Source organism: Macrotis lagotis, chromosome X, assembly GCF_037893015.1.
Source record: "Macrotis lagotis isolate mMagLag1 chromosome X, bilby.v1.9.chrom.fasta, whole genome shotgun sequence".
Taxonomy (NCBI): Eukaryota; Metazoa; Chordata; class Mammalia; order Peramelemorphia; family Peramelidae; genus Macrotis; species Macrotis lagotis.
In genome coordinates, this window is record NC_133666.1 from 485,316,404 (window position 1) to 485,337,845 (window position 21,442).

The 21,442-nt window shown below is 34.4% G+C and overlaps 1 protein-coding gene across 1 annotated transcript in view; it reads right to left on the reverse strand.

Annotated features, from left to right (window-relative positions):
• The window catches only part of CD226 (CD226 molecule), a 105,914-nt gene that overhangs the window by 83,306 nt on the left and 1,166 nt on the right, over positions 1-21,442 (reverse strand). The window lies entirely within an intron of this gene.

A 21,442-nucleotide genomic window follows, 5' to 3' on the forward strand; every position in this document is an offset into this window, starting at 1 on the left:
AGACTTTACTGTAAACTTTGTTATAAAACCTTTGGGTTAAAGAAAAGTAGTATTGGGTTAACTAAGAAGAGAAATATCTATGTTACCTGGGATGTTTACTGATTTCTTTTGGGAAAAAGCTCTAATTCGTTTTAATGTCAAGCCTAATAATGCTAACAATTGTATTTTAATTTTGGATAGAGCTTTGGAATGTGAGTGCTGGATTCTCTGTATAGGGTAGTCTAAAGTTTTATCACACTAAACTGTTGGGAAATTTAGTTGCTATTGATAGAGGTTTTAAATGTATCATGTATGAGATTGGATTCTGAGAATCTGGGTAACAGACAAATGTGGAAAGATCATGGGATATTCATTTTGCTCTTGGTTCAAGGAGAATGAAATTTTTAAATAAGAATCTTATGATTAATGTATATTAACAATGTATGTTTAATTCTAAGGAAGTCAAGAATGTGGACTTCTCTCTTGGTGACTGCAGACAGCTTATGGGGGGGCTCTGAATAAATGGCAATTGTGTGGGTCCCATTGTAAGGTAATTTGTTGATGAATAAGATATTTTTATCAGTTATGTGATATTCTTTTGTATCTGCAAAAAGCTTATATTTGCAATATTTAGTTATCTCTTGTGAATGTCATTTAAATACTGTATTGTTAAAGACTGGGATTAATGTCTTGCTTTGCTTTGCTTTGAAGGGCAATAAGGAAAATATGAAAAGTAGGACCCTTTCTGGGATAGATATGTGGGTTCATTAATAATGTATTAATAGAAGAATTGCTTTGTTCAATCAAGTAATTTGTGTATTACTCTGTTACTCTTATTGAGATTCTGCTATATTGAAATTAATAATTCATGTTGGAAATTTAAAGCTACCTAAGGTGTTCTAATGGTTTTAAAGAATTCTGAAAAGTAATTTGTATGTTAGGGGTGGCTAAGTGGTACAGTGGATAGAGCACCTGCCCTGGAGTCAGGAAAATTGGGTTCAAATCAAATTTAATGATTCTCTAGCTGTGTGACCTTGTGCAAGTCATTTAACCCCAATTGCCTTGCCAAAACAAAATTAACCATTTGTATGTTAAGGGTGGTTAGTAAGTAAACAGGTTTACGTATAGAAATTTCTAACTATATATGTGAATTGGGAATATTTTAGATCTATATGTATATTCCAAAGCTGTGATTGTTTGCTTTGAAGCAAAAGCATGTAATATGAGAAAGATATATACAAGATAATTTGGAATTTTTTTCTATGCTGTCTCCTGTTGTAAGATAGAACAGGCTAGAAGGAGGTTTCTCTAGCCTAGGGGAATCTGATATGCCATCTTTATATAGAGATGGAGTAGATATGATTTCAGACAAAAGGATGTCTCTAGTAAGAAGTAGAAGATGAGGCCTGTAGGGCCAGTCGTAGTTAGAATACCTGGTTTTAGGTAAAGACCTAGGAAGGATACTCAGAGATTTAGGTAGGGGTTTCATAATTGGGATCCCATTAAGATCATAATTAGAATTTAGTTAATTGTATTTCCTGGAAGTTCTAACTAGGTAAAACAACTATTTTAGATTATGGAACTTTTAATCAATTTTTTCTTATATCAGATACCAGGATGGTCAACAAAAGGAAATGCTTCTGGGTAAATGCCATGTTCTTGGAGCCAAGGAAGCCAATGGGCTAAGGATGTCAGGAGACAGGGATGGGGGTGGCTTCTCAGAATGGCTGAGGTTGGACCCCTTTGACTGGATTTCCCCAAACTGATTTTTGAGTAATGTGTCACCTGGAAAAATAAACCTGGCCTAAGACACTTGACTTACCCATATGACCTCTGCCTGGACACTGACATTCAATACTTATATGAGTACAGGAATTTTCCTTTAATGTCCTAGATCTTTATAGTCGATTACTAAGCAAACTAGAAAAAGAAGTTTTAGGTGAATTGGATCTAATAGTCAGAGATAGGTTAGGTGCCTGGCTCTGACACCTGCTATCAACTACATGCTAAGATAGGAATTAAGTTTCCTTAGTTTTTGTGTTAGGGGGATATTTAGGGAGGGAGAAGAATGGGAAATTCTTAGGATAATTGCAGTTTCAAGGTCTAGTTTAAGGAAAGGAATGTGAATTAGATAAGTACACCAGGAAAAGAAAAATATGGGAATATTTGGGGAAAAAATCATTTTGGTTAAGGATGTTTGAGTCATTATTGTAATGAGAGCAAAGGTTAAAATTGTTCTATTTTAAACCAGATGCTGGGTACTCTTAGAACAAAGATGACTGTTGAATGTATATGTTACAAGCTTGAGTCAATGTGATCATTCTCATTGGGAGTTTGTTCAAGTAGTAAAATACTAATGGAAGTTTGTGTTAAAAATGAAGTATGTGTGGCAATATGGCAATAAGGCAAAACATATTATATTAAGTTCCAGAATTTCATTGTTTTATGATGGAAAAGTGTTTTGATTTGAGTAAGATGTTGAGCAGTTTCTTTACCAGAAGACAACTAGTCACCAGAGCTGGTGAGGACTTTTTGGAACAGATTCAGAGGATGCTGAAGGACATTGGATGCCTCCAAGGGAGAAGAAAAGAGGAGAAGAGAGGAGAGACACTGGACCAGTTCATCTCCACCATCTCTCACCTATGTGTACATTGTTTATGTGTAACTGCCCCTTGATTCTGCAAGTGTGACACCCCTACTTATGCCCTTCTCCTTATGGAAAAGAGGAGGGGAGGCAGGGTGACAATGTTCTCCATTGAGATAGAAAGAGGGAGATTATTGGGTGGCATGATTATATCTACATGAGTCTGTATATCCTATCTATGGAGAATCCTACCTCTGATTAAGACAGTGGGGTAATATTATTTATTACTGACTGACCAGGATATTTACTGGTAGTAGCAATTGTCTGGACATGTCCAGAAGCAGGGTACATATATTCTGGACTGTACAACTTAGATATGGGTGGCCTCAGACTTGTGTGAGATTAATGATGGCGCCTGGAGGACTTGTTAAGGGAAACTCTGATTATGAGTTAGTATGGACTTGCAAGGAAAGTGCAGAAATGGTGATCTGAAAGAAAAATAATCTAAGGAATGTCACTAGGTATATTAGCTATTCTTGGAGTTGATCCAATGGCACAAAATCAAGAATTTAGTTTGATCAATTTTGGAGCCAGGAAGACCTTTCTAAAGACATTGCTATAAAAACTTGCAGTGGAAAGAGGTGTAGTAACTTTGGAAATGTACCTATTATCATGGTGATTATAGGGTTTATCTAAAAGGGTCCCTTGGAAGAAAGGAGGTGATCAGGTAGCTGTTATTCAGACTTAAGGACCTACTCAGAAATTTGAAGAAATCTCATCAAAATAAAAGAAGAGGGATTGAATGGGGAAAAGTCTGAAATTTCTTCAGTGAAATATTATAGATTGGAGAATAGTTAACTATGTGCCCCTCCTCCCTTGACAAAGCAACTTCTGGGATATTGGTGAAGAGTCAAATGACCCCATCTTATCTGTTGAAGTCTGAATGTCCATTCAATTCCTGGGGCTGAAGAGATAATCTGGTTTCAGTTTGAATTATATGCTCTTTTCCTTAGATTAATTTACTATCTAGATTGTGAAGACCACCTTCCTAAAAAGGGTGGGTCAGTGAACAAGGCTGGGGGCAGGGATGTCAATTTAGGATAAATGCGATTCTTGGGTCTTGTTCCTCAAGAATACAAAATAAAGCTTTCTCTTCATACATTGAGAGATCTCCAAAATTTATCTAAGTGGCAATTGTCCCACACATGATGATGAAACTATGCTTGAAAAAGATTATTAAAAAGTTAAGGGGTCACATAGCAAGTAAGCATCTAAGACCAGATTTAAACTCAGATGTTCCTGATTCTAAGGTCAGTGTTGTTTACCTCTTATTCTATTGAAAGATTTGTGAAGAGAAAAAAGAAGTGGACCAAAGATAAAGACTTGGGGATTACAACATTTAAGGGGAAATATGTTGACTAAATGAAAGAATTAGTAGAACCAAACTCAAAATGTCTTCTGGAAAGTGTTATTTCCCAATAAGAGAAAACCTGAATGTAATCACTCAAGTAGTAGGAAAACAGGGTATTCCATGAAAATGCCAGTTATAGGTCCTTACTTAGTCATAAAAATAAATATACACCACAAATACATATATACAGAGAGCTCTTACATATCTTAGCTATTCTGAGACCTAATAACTTTCTCAGAAATGAAATATCTGTGATTAAGATCTAAGGTATTCTCTTATTGAGAATTATTCATTTTCTTAAGGAATCTTTTCCTTGAGCCTATCACTATGCATTTGTACACAAGATTTCATTTTTCTCAGAGATACTAACTGCCAAAGCAAACTTAATAAGTATAATACATGAAGCCATTTAAAGGACTGAATCAAGTAAGGTGGTGTAGAATGTTTAGAAAATGTGTCCCAAGGAAACTTTCTAATATTACAACTCTTTGCTATGAATATCAGTCTGTCTCCTTAGGTCATTTATAAAGACAAAGACAACATCAATATTTAAAAGCAAATTACCTAAACAGTTATGGTAATGGAATTAAAAAAAACATTGAAATGTATTGTATTTTCTTTTTTTAGGTTTTTGCAAGGCAATGGGGTTAAGTGACTTGCCCAAGGCCACACAGCTAGGTAATTATTAAGTGTCTGAGGCCGGGTTTGAACTCAGGTACTCCTGACTCCAGGGCCAGTGCTCTATCCACTCTAGCCACTCTAGCCACCCCAAAATGTATTGCATTTTGAATAATTTCTCAGTGGAAGTGCTAGAAGCCACATCTCTTAAGTTCTTTAATTAAAACTCTCCTGGAGCAAGTCAGTCAAAAAGAAGTTTCTCTAGGGAATATCTTTACATTGATTCCTAAAAGATTCCATCTTAAATTTTCAGTATGTTCACTATCCTGCTCAGAACTTTCATAAAAATAATCTTCTACTTATTTTCCCAAAGAAAAGGTGAAGTTTGACTAAAAACAAAATAAAAATAAAGCATTACAGTGTTGTGGAAATCATGATTTTTCCATTGAGATGGAAAGAAATGACATATAGTTTGTTACTACAGTACTAATCCAATTTAACAATGATGTATTAAATATCCAATATGCATATGGCACTCTGTTAGAAATACATTTTAATGGCAGGTCCTGCATATGACTATATAACAACAATCATACTCATTTTATAGTTGAGAAAAATAAAACAGAAAAATTAAGTGACTAGCTCAGAGTCAGCTAGTAAGAATTTGAGACATAAATTTAGGATAGAATGCAATAAATGAAAAACAGAACTACAAATCCACAAAAATATTGGGAAAAAAAGAACTTCACACAAAGACATCCAGAAGAATTCCAGTGGTCCATCAGCATTTGCCCAGCTGGTCCAAGTTAAACACATATGTCTTTCAGGATAAATGACCTTAGTGTCCTGGAGTCCCTAATAAAATATATATACTTTCCTCATTTATTTTTTCTGATTTTTTCCCACATAAAAACAAACTTTATACAATGGAAAACAAACAGAAGATTATTCTTCCCATAGTTTACAAATATTTCATAGAATCTTTGGGCTAAAAGTTTCTCTAGTCCAGTGGTCTCCAAACTATGGAAGGGCCCCATGGGAATCTGCTGCCTTACAGTAAGAAGATTTGGTGACTAACAAATTGGAAAGTAGTAATATGAGTTAGTTACTACCCTTCCACAATGGACAATAAATAGGTGTTATAGGTACCTATCCTTACCCCTTAATATTGGCCCCCCTCTCCTGTGTAAAGTTTCAACTTCAATCTTTTTGACTAGGGGTTTGACTACTGAGTATGGTTATAATATAACCGGTACACCAAAACCCACGATAACAGCTATGCAGGTGCCATTTGGAAAATTATACTGAGAAGTTAAATGATTTGTCCAGAGTCACACAATCAATATATGTTAGAGATTAGACTTAAACCCAGGTCTTGTTGGTTCTTAGATCAGTTTTTTATCTTCTATACTAAAGACAAAAAAAAAATGGGGTGACCTCAGGGAAAACAGGGCTTAAATTTTGGAAGTGAAGAACTCACACACTGACCCTGGAGATATGAAAGGCTTAGACTTTAATTCACAAACCTGCAAGGTTCACAGGTGACTACAAATAGTGCACAGGTTTCTCTGGAGAATCTATTTAAAGGACTAGCTGAATAACAAAATTCTAGACTAAAATGCTTGAGGGGAAAGAGGAAAGCAGTCACAAGAAGTTACTGGACTTATACCTGAAAGTATCTAGCATGGAGGAGGGTATTGACCAAACTTTTAAAGAGAGTCTTCTCCAGTTCCTGTGCAAGGAAGAGTCAAGGGGAGGATGGTCAAAGACCACATGACTGGGTCTGATACTCACTTTGGAATTCTGAGAATCATGGATTGAGTTTGCTTTCTATTGTCTTAATGAATTTACATTTAAAAATGGACTTACATTGAATTTACATTTGGGAAGAGGATTATGCTGAGGCATAGGTTCACAAAAACCATCAGGCAAGCACAAAAGGCTAGACAAATATTTGTCCTTCAATAATAGTATACTGCCTTATTCAGTGTTACATGTATATAACTTATAAATAAGTGAATATATATTCATTTCATTTATATTTAATATATACGTAGTCAAAATGTGTTGCTGATAGGGATAAGTACAAAATGTTTGAAGACTACCACTCTGCATTAGCCAAAAAAAATAAACACCTTGAGGACAGCTTTCATTGCTGTCTTTGAATCCCCAGTGCCTGGCACATAAAGACATTTAATTAATACTTATTGAACTGAATTAAACCTATACATAGACAGAAATCTCTAAAACATCTCTAATATTGGTTATGAACCATCTGTTTAAAGGTTCACAATGAAGGAGATTCTTCTCTAACTTTCAGGCAGTCTATTCCACTCTTTCAGAGAGGAAGTATGCTATACAATTCATTTCACTCTATATCTGCTCTTCTGCCTAGTTTCAACTCCACAAAATAAGATGCTCCTTTCTCACCCCCTTTTGTCCTTCCCCCACAACTTTTGTGGATTTCCTCCCTTCTTTTATATATTGTTCATCCCCTCCTCCCCTTAAATTGCAAACTCCTTGAGGGCAAGGACTATCTTTTTATTAATTATATCCTCAGCACTTAGCACAGATTGAATTTGCTATGTTGGGAAAAGAACTAACCTCAGAGTCTGTATTCATTATGTATCTAAGCTTTGTGCAAGAACTCATTTCCTATTCTAGGGCTCAACTGGAAGATCTTTGAAGTTGCATATAGCTATAAGTTTCTTTGATTTTAAAATACTTTAAGTCAAACTTACCTACTGCTTCCAACCACAGAAATGTACTCATATCATGGGAAATACCCATTTACTCAGAATGTCTCTCAATCTCCCATTCTAAACTCCTCCAAACCCAACCCAAAGTTGTGAGCCGATTTTGAAAAGGAAATACTACAGCTGTTGTGGTTGCTTGTAGCAACAGAAGTTTTGCTGAAAGTCAGAGGTGATAGCCCCTGAGGCCCCTTTCCACTGATTCTGTGAAAGCAGCTGAAGTGGTGTGAAGAACAAGGATGATGAAAGTTAAAGAGACTTAAAGGACCAGTCAGTCTTCAAATACTCTTGTAGTTTTCATATTGGACTCATAGGGGAAGTCATAATCAAAACTTTTTTCTCCATACTGGGTTTTTTGCTCTGTTTCTCCCTAAGTTGTCCTCCTACCCATCAGACTACTCTTCCGAGTCCTAACCTGGATCATCATCCAAGTCCTTCCCCTTAAAGGTATACCAAAGAACTCTTCCTGCCCTTTACAACTTATCAATCAACTCTGGCATGACAGCTCACCTGTCATCCGCTTCCAGAGGTTTAACCAAAATCACTAACCAAATGATTCTCAGATCTACATATTCAGCCCTAGTTTGTTTCCTGATCTCCAGTGTTGTATCACCTACTAGGAGACACTTTGAACTGGCTATCCTGTTGGTATTTGAGAGAACAGCCTGAGGGTTCAGCTAGAATGGACTGTGGGGCATCCCTCTGTTCTCCTATCATGGACCTCATGATCAGTTCTCATTAGGTGCTGGTTGTTTCCTCCTGGATGGATGATGACTTCTCCATCCTCAGCACATAGAACGTGCTGATAACACTTCCGCACTCAAACTCTTAGACCCACTGGATCTTTCCCAAAAATCATTAGTCAGGGACAATGACTGCTCACAATGTTTGTATAACCAGAGATTCCTCAGTAATAGGGTAACCACTAAACTTTACCATCTGCTCCATATCTAAGCTCTCTGGACCACAAGGCATTGCCATTTGAGTTGTTACTATCACCATACCTTTCCAACCATGCCAAGCTTGCCTAAGTGTCCTATGTTTGCTGTCCTTCCTCATAGAATGGAAACTTCTTGAGAGCAAGAAATGCCTTACTTTTTTATTTGTGTCCTCTTTGCTTAGCACATAATATATATAAAATAAATGCTTTTTTATGTTCTAATGGAATTTAAGTTGTCTAAAACAAATTCAAATATTTTTCTGTCAAAAATCATCATTTTTTTTCTAATTTCCTTCTTTCTATTAAAGATAGTATTATCCTTATAGTAATCCAGGTTTTGCTGTCTGAGAGGCATCTTTAGCTCTTCTTTTTCCCTCATTCTTTAACATCAATCAATTGCTAAGTGTGAGGAATGAAGGGAATGGCCCCAGTCAATCACAAAACTTAAAGAGTTCTCCTAATCCCATTCCAAAAATGAGAAACTAGATTAGAAGAAACTAGTCCTTTACTAGTCTTGACCTTCTCCTTTGCAATGAGTAGGGTGGGAAAATATATAGGAACCAATGTATCAATTAGATTTGTGACCCCAGCCTATGGTTGGCATGAAAGGGCAGGAACAAAGTCTTTCAAAGTGCATAAAAGAGCTTGTATGCTGGTATTTCCCTGCCCCCTCTCCCACCATGAGAGAGGTGTGCCATTTTGTTAAAATATCTTAATAAAAACCATTTCAATCACTCTGGACTAAGTGTTCTTGAGCCATTTATAACACTAAGTCTTAAGGAATTTACCTCCACAATATCTTTCACATCTGTTCCTTTTTTTCTCATCCCCTGCATTCAAGCTCTCTTCACCTTAGATCAGGAAGTTGATTTAATCTACCCCACACTTACACTTCATCTGCATATTTACTTTCACCTAAACAACTGCATCCTAATTTCTCTCCCAGACTGAAATTTCTCCCCTCTTTAATTTATTCACCATACAATTGCCAAAGTGATATTCCTGGTCAAAAAATTTCAAATGTTCCTAATTGACTATGGTAAAACACAAACTCCTCTTTTTGGTATATAATATCCTTCACAACATGATTTCATTCAACTTTTGTAGACTTATTAGACATTAGTTCCTTTCACATGCTGTATATTCCAACCAACTGACCTACTTGTCTCAGATGGATTTTCCATTTCTCTTTTTCATACCTTTGCTTTGTCAGCACCATGTCTCTAGAATTTATTCTCTCCTCCCCTTCCACCTTAGAGAAGCTTTTGAAGTAACCAAAAGTTTCTCCAAGGTAAAAGGGAGGAGAGGGTTGAAACCCTGATTGTATGCAAGCCTCCTGGCTTTATATATGTCCCTCATATAATGGGGTGGCTAGGGGGCACAGTGGTTAGAGGGCCAGGTCTGGAATCTGGAAGACCTGAGTTCAAATCTGTTCTTAGAGGAATGTACTTAACCCTTGTTTATCTCAGTTTCTTCATCTATACAATGAGCTGGAGGAAAGAAAAGGCAAACTACTCCAGGATCTTTGCCAAGAAAATTTCAAATAGGGTCATTAAACAGCAATCAGAAACACTACAAACAACATTTCACATAATTTAGACAGTCTTTCTATAGCCCCTAGTTGAAAAACTTTGATTGAAAGGAGATGCCCAAACCTTGTTAACAGCTAGATAGCACGTCTGATTGATCAACTGAGGTTTATTCTCACCCTGGTTTATGATCATCTCAGTTACTTTTAGTGGTTATTAGAATGACTTAGTTCCTCTAACCCCTTGCACTTATACATGTTTTTTCTCCAATCTCCCTATAGACCCAGAAAATGTAAGTAGAATATAAGATCCTTAAGGATAGAGTCTGTTTCATTTCTGCTTATTTTCAAATTTAACATCTAAAACAATGCCTGGAACTGTGTAAGCTCCTAATAATTAGTTGTTGATGTACTAATTGATTGATAACCACTGTTATCCTCTCCCATATTCTATCCATTTTAGCAATAATCTGCTCAAAGACATAGCAGAAATCAAGTGCAAATATAAAATCACTATCTGAAATAAAGTATATTCTTTACTCTAGTAGTTCGAATACCTATATTTGTATTTTCCTTAAGATCACTGAGAAGAAGGAAATTACTTCATCATATGAAGTAGAAGACATATGAAAATAAATAATAAAAATAAAGCTTTATATAATACTTTATAATTTACAAAATATGTAAATGATCACATTTGATTCTCAGAACAACTTTGTGAGCTAAGTAAACAGCATATTTTATGAATTTTCTTGATGTAGACAGGTTCTTAGAAGTTAGCAAAACTGAGGCTCAAACCCAAGACTTGTTTCTCCAATTTGAGTATTCTTTCCATTGCAACACATAGGTTCACAAAGACTGTGGATGTGTTTGTAATCTTCTAGGGGTAGGGACTGGACCTGGTATTTCTCTGCAAAGGAAACTCCCACATGATTAAATTCCCTTAACTAATTCAAATCAGCATGTTTTCTGTAATTAGAGTTGTTTAGGAACCTGAAAAGGGTAACTAGGTGGCACAGTGGATAGAATATCAAACCTAGAGTCAGGAAATCTCATTTTTCTAATTTCAAAAAATGATTTCAGATACTTACTATCTGTGTGACCCTGGACAAGTCACTTAACCCCATTTGTCATTGTTTCCTCTTCTGTGCTATGAACTGGAGAGGGAAATGTCAAACCACTCTGGAATCTTTGCCAAGAAAACCCCAAATGGGGGTCACAAAAAATTTGGGCATGACTCAAAAACCACTGAATAATTGAGCCCTGAGAGGTTAGGTAACTTTCCCAGTCAGTTTGTGGCAGACAAATGATTTGAATCCAGTTGTCTATGTCATATACCACCCTGCTTTTCAATCTTCTTATGTATAATTAGAAATAATTTTATTCCTTTGAAGATTTCTTGATTTTTCTGTCTGTTTTCAGGTTAAAGGAAATTAGAATACTTGGAAGAGTTGAGCATGGTTCCTTGTATATGGTAAAGGGAAAGTTAGGGATTAAATTTAAAAATGACCTTAGGATGGTTTAGAGTAAGGAAAGCCTTCTTGTAAATTCCTATTCATTTCACTCTAGGGAAGAGCACTGACCATAACCTTACCTTCTACAAGTCTTAAAATTTCCATTACTATCTATCTTCTGTTTACTACTTTGCTTTATTAAAAAGAAATATTGCTAAGCTCTTAAAAGAGTTCAGTTTCATCAATAAAATATTCCAAAAACATTCCTTATAGGTGCTTTTGAAGATTTTTTTAAACTAAAAACTGCTGAAATGCAGCATTTTTACAGAATTTTTATTTTCATATAAGAAAAAGGAAAGAATTTGTTACCACTATATTTGGAATGGGTCATAAGAGAGATTTTATGGCTTTATTTCTTTAAATGTTAGGTTTAAAGGTGATTTTTCTCATTTTTTTCTTCCTATTTTAAATCAAATTAAGCCAGTATTAAAACAACAAAACTGGGTGTGATGGACTGGAGGAATCTACACAGGGTTAAAACCAAGTTACCACATATTCATGACCCTAGAGCAGAGAGAACAAGAAACAAATTGTACACCTTGGCCTTTTTAATACATCTTGTTTTCTCCTCTGAAATAGCAATGGAGAGAGAAAGCACTCCCAAGTTGCAACTTAGTACCTGTCACAAATATGAAGAAGACAGAATCATTATATATATATATATATATATATATATATATATATATATATATATATATATATGTATGTATGTATCTGATATTGATATATATATATATATATCTGATATGAATTTAGTTGGGGAAAAGAAAACAAAGCATTGCAATGTGAGATGGAAAGAGTGAAAAAGACAAACACTTGAGGAAAAATTAAAACTAGAATGCCAATCTTTCTTTTTTTTTCTTTATTTATTTAAGGCAATGGGGTTAAGTAACTTGCCCAAGGTCACACAGTTAGGTAAGATTGTTAAGTCAGATCCTCCTGATTCAGGGCCAATACTCTATCTGCTGCACCACCTAACTGCCCCCCACTCTTTCTTAAAAGGAAATTATTTCCTTCTAATTGTGAAAGATTTAAATCAGAAATAAATGAATAAAGAAATATAGGCTGATTTAGCAATTTACTTTTTAAATTAGATGCTGAAATTAAAACAAAATGGAAAGCAAAAATCAAAATAAAAGGAACTAATGATTCATATTTATATAGTATTTTAATGTTTACAAATATTTGGATCATAATCTTATGGCACAAGTCTTCAAATGTTAGTGTGCCCATAGAGGCTAAGTTTCTGGTCCAGGTTCTCACAGCTAGCAAGTGTTGAAAGTGGAATTTCAAGATCAAGTATTTTTTAATTGAACTACCTAGAACCATGATCACACAAACTTTGCTATAGCTTCTGGAAGGTATGTGACGATTCACTCCCTAAGACCAGCCTCACTATCCCATGGGCTTCCCTAGCCAAATCTTACATATGGGAGTATTTCTCCCTATTATAATGTAAGTTCAAGTTAGGCTCTTTGCTTTATATAACTTTATACAACTACCACTTTGTAAAGTGATTCATGCAAAGGAAGTATCCCATCGATGTTTTTTAGTTATTTAACTCATTCATTCATTCATTCATTTATTCATCAATCAAACTAAAGATTTATTTATATATCCAAACCAAAGAATTATTTTTTTGTTGCTGTTAAAGAGTAAGAAATGAAACTAGCCAAAAATGGGCTTCCTAAGAGAAAAAAATCCCCAAGAACAGATCAAATTACAAGCGATTTCTACCAAGCAATTAAAAAACAATTATTTCCATTACAATGCAAACTATTTGAAAAAACTGGCTAAATAAGGAGTTCTACCAAATTCCTTCTATGACACAAATTGATACATAAAGGAAGGAAACACTAATGAACTGTTGGTGGAATTGTAAACTGGTACAACCATTTTGGAGAGCAATTTGTAACTATGCTCAAAGGTCTATAAAACTTTATGTCCTTTTTGACTTAGTTATAAGAGATCAAAGAAAAAAAGACCTACACGAAGAAAAATTATTTATAGCATCGCTGTGGTGGCAAAGAATTGGAAATTGAGGGAATATTTATCCGACGGAGAATGACTAAACAAGTTGTAGCATATAATGTGTTGGAATACTGCTGTGCTATAAGAAACAAAGAACAGGATAGTTTAAAAAACCTGGCAAGACCTATATGAATACTGATTCAGAGTAAAGTGAGCAGAATTAAATGATAAATATGCACAATAACAACAATATTGTAATGTTATTTTATTTTTAATTTTTGCAAGACAATGCGGTTAAGTGACTTGCCAAAGGTCATACAACTAGGTAATTGTGTCTGAGGTCAAATTTGAACTCAGGTACTCCTGACTCCTGGGCCAGTACGCTATCTACTGCACCACCTAGCTGCTCCCTATTGTAATGTTATTAAGTGTGGAACTTAGTATGATTCAATGATTCAAAATAATTCCAAAGCACTCATGTTGAAAAATGCTATCCACCTCCTGAAAATTCTAAATGTAAATTCAATTGTAAACTTTACTTTCTTAATTTTTCTTACTTTTCTTTTGTTACATGGATAATATGGGCTTTCACATGTATAGCTGATTGTCTCCTCAATGGGTAAGAGAGGGAATAGAGAGAAAGAGAAAAATCTGCAACTCAAAAATAAAAAATATAATGCTAAAAATAAATAAATAAATAACAACTTTAAAAATAAAAATAAAACACTTAATTCATCACCTAAGGAATGGTTAAACAAATTATAGCTTTAAGAAATGAACAAAAGGATAGTCTCCCCAAAACTAGGGAAAATCTATATAAATTAATGTAATGTCAAGTGAGTCGAACTGGGAAAATAGTTTATAATTCATAGGGAAAAAGTTTTGAAAAATTTATCTGAAAAATGGGAACAATAATAGCAACAATAATAACTTCACAAGATTATTTTCAGTATCAAATATATTACCCTATGTAAAGTGCTTTGCAAAGCTTAAAATCTAAGCATTTAGTTAGCAAATATTATCTATTAGAGGCAAATAGGTAGTATTTAATATAGTGAATGAAGTATATAGTATTTCAAATCTACAAGATCTACTTTTAAATCCTGCCCCAGGTATTACCTTTTGACCCTGAGAAAGCTACTTAATCTTTTTGTGCCTCAGTTTCCTCATTAGTAAAAAAAGGAATAATGACATCATCTACCTTATAGGATTATTTTTAAGAACACAAAATATCTATAAAGTGTTTTACAAACCTTAAAGCACTATATAAATGTGACATATTACTACTACTACTACTGTTGTTATTATTATTATTATTATTATTATTATTATTATTATTATTATTATTACTTAAGAACACAGATCAATGTGATGACCAACCACGATTTCAAAGGACAGGTGAAGAAACACACTCCCTATCTCCTGACAGAGAGATAACAAACTCAAGGTGAAGCAAAAGACATATATTTCAGACAGACTAATATGGGGATTTATTCTGCTGGACTATCCATATATAATGTAAAGGCTTTATATTTCTTTCAATGTGGGGTGTAAGAAATTGAAGGTTAGATATAGGAAAAGAAAAATGAAATTGCCAAACACAAAAGTCATTGATACATTAGAAAAAATATAAAATAAAACATATTGAAAGTCAATGGGAAACAGTTAAATAGAACAGTTTTGAAAATAATACACTGGATTTATTATATACATAAAAAGGAAAAGCAAGTTGTTCATAATACAGATTCATAGCTTCATGAATAGTCTTAATTTTCTGTTCAACTTTTTATTTAAAATGCAATCTCATTCATTCTTAAATTAAATCAAATTAAAATTTAATCTCATTTAGTCTTGGTTAATTTCAGAATTTAAAACAGAAAAAAACCTGCAAGGAAAATCCCCTACAAAAACAAAAATACTATCTAACGAAGCTTTTTATACTGAAAAGATACCTATGCATATTCTGAAATTTTGTATATTATAATATTTGCTTAACTAGATCTGAACTAATCTTTCATTTGGTATGAGTCTCTCAGTTAAATGGACACTTCTGACATGAAAAAAAAATCTGAAAGTTGGACATTATGATAAATGAAATTCTTGGTTTTGTAGCAACGGGGAGGTAAATTTTCTTTCCATCCTTTTAAATGAAGCAAGTCTCATACTTTCAGAAATGTTTGTTCAGTCATTTTTCAGTCATGTCTAATGCTTGAAGAATTCATTTGGGGTTACTGATATTGGTGGTTTGACATTTCCTTCTCCAATTCATTTTGCAGATGAAGAGGAGTTAAGGCAAAGGGTTAAGTGGTTTGCCTAGTGACACACAGCTAGTAAGTGTCTGAAGCTAGATTTTTAACTCAGAAAGGTCAGTTCTCATGATTCCAAACCCCATGCACTATCCGCTGTGTTACCTAGCTGCCACATTTCAGAAATATAATGCAGAAATATGTTTACTATAAAATTATGCATTTTTAGCAAAACCTTGGAACAGAATCAGATTCATACAATTTTCACATATATTTTGTTGACAATTTGAAGTCCTCTTTACATATTCCTCTAAACATTATTGAATACTATATATATATATAATATATATATTATATATATATATATATTGAATACTAATTTTACAGTCAAATTCAGTTCACTTTCTCCATTCCTACTTTAAATTTATTAAACAAGGACCACTTAATAATCTTTCCCTTACAAGATCAAGCAGCTAAATTATGCAGATACTTGAAGGATGAGAAAAAAAATTTATAAAATAGTTGTATTCTTTGATCTCGTAAGTTCAAACCTTGACAGCACACTTTCAAGAAAAGTCAAATATGAACTACTATATATTATAGAACTGTGGCAACTAGGTGATGACATAAGTGGCTAGAATATTGAGTCTAGAGTTAGGAAGACCTCAGTACAAATATTAACTTCAGTCAGTTACTAGGTTTGTGACCCTGAACAAACCACTGCAATATCTTTGCCAAGAAAACCTCAAATAGGGTTACAAAACGTTAGACAAGACTGAAACAACTGAACAATAACAAAATTATTGACTTCTTCAAAGATAATGTGAAAAGTTTAATTTTTTAAAAAAGGATGCTAAATGTTCTTATCCTCTGCTAGGTTTATAAAAATATCAGATGGAATATACATCTCTCATGGAGAAAGGAGAAAATTCTGGAAAAAATCATTAGAAAAGAACCATTATGGTTCTTGCACAGTTTGCTTTTTTTTTTAAATCACATTGTCAGGATTTCAATTACCTTCCATTAAGAGAAAAATTTGAAATGCCAGGAATGACTAACACTGATTTTCCTTTAGCAAAGCAAAAACCTTTTGACCTAATAAAATCTATAGTCCCAAGAATACTTCTATCAAATATCACAATGATGGAGACATGTTCCTTAAAATATGTGTTTTGGTTGAATGAATAATCAGTGGAGACCCTCTAACACTGAGTTTTATAAAGACATCTGAGGTGAAGTTGTGAGAGCCTTTATTTGCTGGCATCTGAAGGAAATATAACTTACAAGTTACATTAAAAATCTTGGAAAACTTGAGCTCATCTAACCTCTGACACATTACTGAAACTGGGTAAGTCACTAATTCTGTCCCTGCCCTCAAGAAACTCTCTAACAGTAAAAATTATAGATTTTTTTCTGATTAATACTTACAAATAATATTTTTTTCAATAGGTTCTATTATAAAGGAAATTAAAGATCTTTAAAAAAAGGCAGGGAATGTGAAATGTGATTACAATTCAGGCAAAGATCATTTCTTGTTTCTACACTCCAATAGTTTTTCATCTTCTCTTTTTCTCTTTACATATTTTCATGATTTCTCCCCTTATATCACACAATATATCTCTCTTCCTTTGGAAAATTAAGCTTTCCACTCATATGTTCCATTTCATCACCTACATATTTCACTGAGAATTTGTAACCTCTCTTCTGTTCTTACTTTTCAACTTCCCCTCTCTTACACCTCCTTCCTTTATCCCTCCAAATATCTGTAGTTTCCTTTCTTTAAAAATAAACTTGGGCTTATCCCTACTTCTTCCTTTGTGGTACCACCTTGTTCATTTCCTTTACCCTAAAAACTTCTCACAACATTGTATGTTTTTTCCCCAACCTAGGCTGTTCTTATCTTTTCTTAGCAAGATCTATCCATCTTTAAGTTGAATTTGAAGTAGTCTTCCAAAATAATGCCTCCTCTTATCATCCAGGCATAAGAGAGTTCTATATGTATTTGTGTTTCTCCCAATAGATCATGAGCTCCTATAGGAATCAATCACTGAATTGTAATTTTCTCCATTAATCCCCTTTAATATGTAGAAAATTATCTCAAGGATAGTAGGTACTCAATATTGTTAGAATGAAACAATGAATGGTTTGGCCAATTCAACAAATATATAAGCCCTTAGTATATACCTGTCAACTAAATAGACCTGTTTTCTATCTCCCAAAGAGATACCTTCCATCTCTAGTCTGTTTTCTGTTGTTATACAGTTCTTTCAGTCCTGTACAATTCTTCTTAACTCCATTTAGGATTTTCCTTTGCAAAGATACTAGAATCACTTTCCATTTCCTTCTACTGCTCATTTTACAGATGAGTAGACTGAGGCAAACAGGGTTAAGTTACTTTCCCAGGGTCACACAGCTAGTAAGTAACTAATATTTAAACTCAGGGACAGGAATCCTCCCAACTTCAGACCTGGCACTACCCACTGTGCCACCTAGCAGTCCTTTAATCTTCACGCATTTGTGCAAACTGACCCCCATGACCTCTTCATATCTGCTTCTTGGAATCTCTACTTCCATTCCAGGATCAGCTTGAGTTAACTCTTTTTGTCACATACACACACTCCAAACCCCACAAATTACTTTGCTTGCTTTGTTCTTATCTTTTAATATTAACTTGCATTTATGTTCCTTAGACCTTTCCCCTAATAGAATACAGGCTCTCTGAGGGTGAGGACTGTTTGGACCATTACCATTTTATTTGTGGTGCCTGACACATAGTAATTAATTAAGAAATTATTAGTGAATTGAAGGAAACAAAAGAGAATTCATGATTTTTAAAATGGTAAGCCTCCTAGCCAACATTGTCCCATGTTACTGGTGGGAGAAAAGAGACTCAGACCTCTGCCATTTGTGACCTGACACCCATTAGGAAGCCTCAAAATTGTTGCTATTTAGGAGCTATTTGCTGTTATTCATCTACGACATTCTATCTCCTATCTCCATGCCTTTGCAGAGACTGTCCCCATGCCTCCCTGGAATGTATTCTCTCACCTCCCTCTACCTCTTGGAATCCCTAGATCAATTCAAAATTCAGGTCAAATGTCACTTCCTCCAAGAAGTCTTTCCTGAATATTCTAGTACAATTAATGTCGTTCTAAAATTACTTTTTTAAAAATTTATATTTACTGATATGCATCAACAGTGTTTCCTTATAGAGTGTAAGCTCCCTGAGGACAGGGATTCATTCATTTTTTTTAGTCTTTTCATTACCACTTACCCCTTTTGATATTGCACACTGCCTGCCACATAGTAAGTGTTAATAAGTGTTTCTTGATTGATTGTTTACAAAGAACTTTGAAATAATAAAGATCTTTTTCAAATCTAAGCATGTCAAAAGTAAATGGAAAAGTTGACAGAGGATAATCAACACCCTTTGGTCATCTGGAATAACTTCTATTTGAGATATCTAGATATATGTTTATATTTTGAACCCTGTGCTTTTATTTAAAAAGAAGTTATGCATCACCATAAAATCATAGAGCTTTAGTATTAGAATGAACCTTGAAATATGGTACCAGTTCTCTACAATAGAACCTACAAATTGCTTTGCCCAGGCTGAGAATGAATACTAAAAAGGAATTGAAAGGGTGGTGAAAAAGGAAAGGGGAAATGACTGAACCTCACCTATATTTCACAATTATTTGTGGATAAGTGATCTCTGTATGACTGCATTTGGTGGCTCTAAGCCACCATGGTTAGACAAGTAGAGACAGCTTCCATGGAATATTCCTGTTATTCAAGATGAATCTTCAAAGGATCCCAAGCAAGTTTATTTCAAGGGAGTACTATTAACATCAACCTCCTAATCTACCTGGGAGTATGCATCTCCTGCCTAATAAAGATAATGGAGGAAAAGAAAAAAAAAAGAGATGTAGTTGAGGTTATTGCTTTCTTGTCTTCTCCACCTAACTTTTCAATCCATTTTATTCCACAGCAGGTACCAGATAAAAATGTTAGCCTATTAGGATAAATTCTTGAGGCCTTCCCAAGGACAAATCTCAGAAAAAGTCTTACCAGGGTTTTTGTCCAAATTACAATATTTAGAGGTAGAGCTTCATTCAGGGAGAGCCCCAAGGGGAATATGCTATCATTTAAATCTTCTCATGGGCCATATAGGCATAACATTTCATACAGCCCTGTCCTTTAAATTCTGTGAAGTGAATAAAAGAGTTTCCTGGCCTTCCTTACAGCAAAGGCGTTCATGAAGTACAATATGTTATTTGTGAAAACTGACCATTTTCTATAAACTTCTTTTATGTCAGTGTGATTACTTAGACTTTGTATAGAATTTTGGAAATCACCTTTTCAATCATAAGCGAAAAAAGAAAAACATACCCAAATACTGACAATCAATATATTTTCTGTAATTTGTTCTTCCAAAACACAGGGATAGATAAACAGGGACAGATATTGGGACAGAGACGGGAACAGAAAGAGAAAAAGAGGGAGGTGAAAATGCAAGTGGAGCATTGTCACAAATTTTAAAAACATCCTTCCGCACCAACTGCAAAGCCTTCAGCAGAAAGAATATTGAATCTGAGATTATAGATCTTCAATTCAAATCCTGCCAGGGTTATTTAATATTTGTGTCTTTGGACCAGTCCATTTACTTCTCTAGGCTTCATCTGTAAAAGAAGGCCCCTTTTACATCTACATCTCTGCTCCTATGATAGAAAAATGGGAAAGCACGGCTCTAGTTCATTACTCACAAAGATTCAGTCATCCTACCTCAAGGTTGTCACTTCAATTTAGTTGTTTGCAAATCCATCTCCTTTTTTCTATTCCCAACAGACTACCCATATGTGATGAGGTCAAACTATATGCTTTAAACTGGCTTACTTCTGGCAGGATGCAGAAAAATCTCACTTGGGACTAAAACTACAATGACCTGCCACCCAGAGAAGGAAGGTGAAACCCAGGTTTGTCTCCAGCCAATTGTGGACATCTGGTGGGTAACATCCTGATATTCCCCATGCCTGCCAAAACTGTCTTCTATTATCATGGATAATTAAAAGCCAACTGTACTCTATGAGCTTACAAAAAGTACTTCACAGATGAGTGAAAACAGAGGGCCCAAGAATTGGAGTGGTAAAATGGATTCTTTAGTGAATGAATAGTTGAGCAAAGGGATCTTGACAGCTGACATCAAGTGAATGCCAATTGCAGGGTACAGGGAAGGGGGAGTGTGGAGCTTAGGTACAAGTGAAAATCAACAGGATTTGGACTTCTTTCCTAACTTCCTACCTTTTGATGTTTTCTATTGGCAAGGTCGGTGACAGTTTCAAGCTGTTACTCCCTTAAAAATAGGGCAATGGGAAATAGTGAGAAGCCACGTGGACAGAATTGGCTTGGAGGAATAAATGATTGCCTCTATAGTGTAAGTTAAGGGAAACTCAGAAGAGTCTTTCACTAAAGAAAAATCATTTCTGGTTTTTTTTTGTCTCTCAAATTTAGAATCACATCTTTTGGATTAAAATTCCAATTCTCTTGGAAAAATAAAACAATAAGCCACGATCAGTAATTAAATTAATTATTATTACTATTAATAATAATATCTGATTTTTATATAGAACTTTAAGGCAAATGAATTTAATACATTAACTTGTGATCTGAGATTGCAGATATAATAATTATTACTACTTTACAAGGAAATAAAATGCAATACAAAGCTAAATAAGTATAATAGGATTCAGGTCCTCATCTAATCTTATCCACAGTGCTTGATAACAGTGCTTCATATTTTGTAAGTAGTTAATACATCCTTTATTTGTTTTTTCAAATTCCTATCTTCCTGACCTCAAGACCAGGTTCCTGTTAGATTAATTTTTAGAATACTAACAA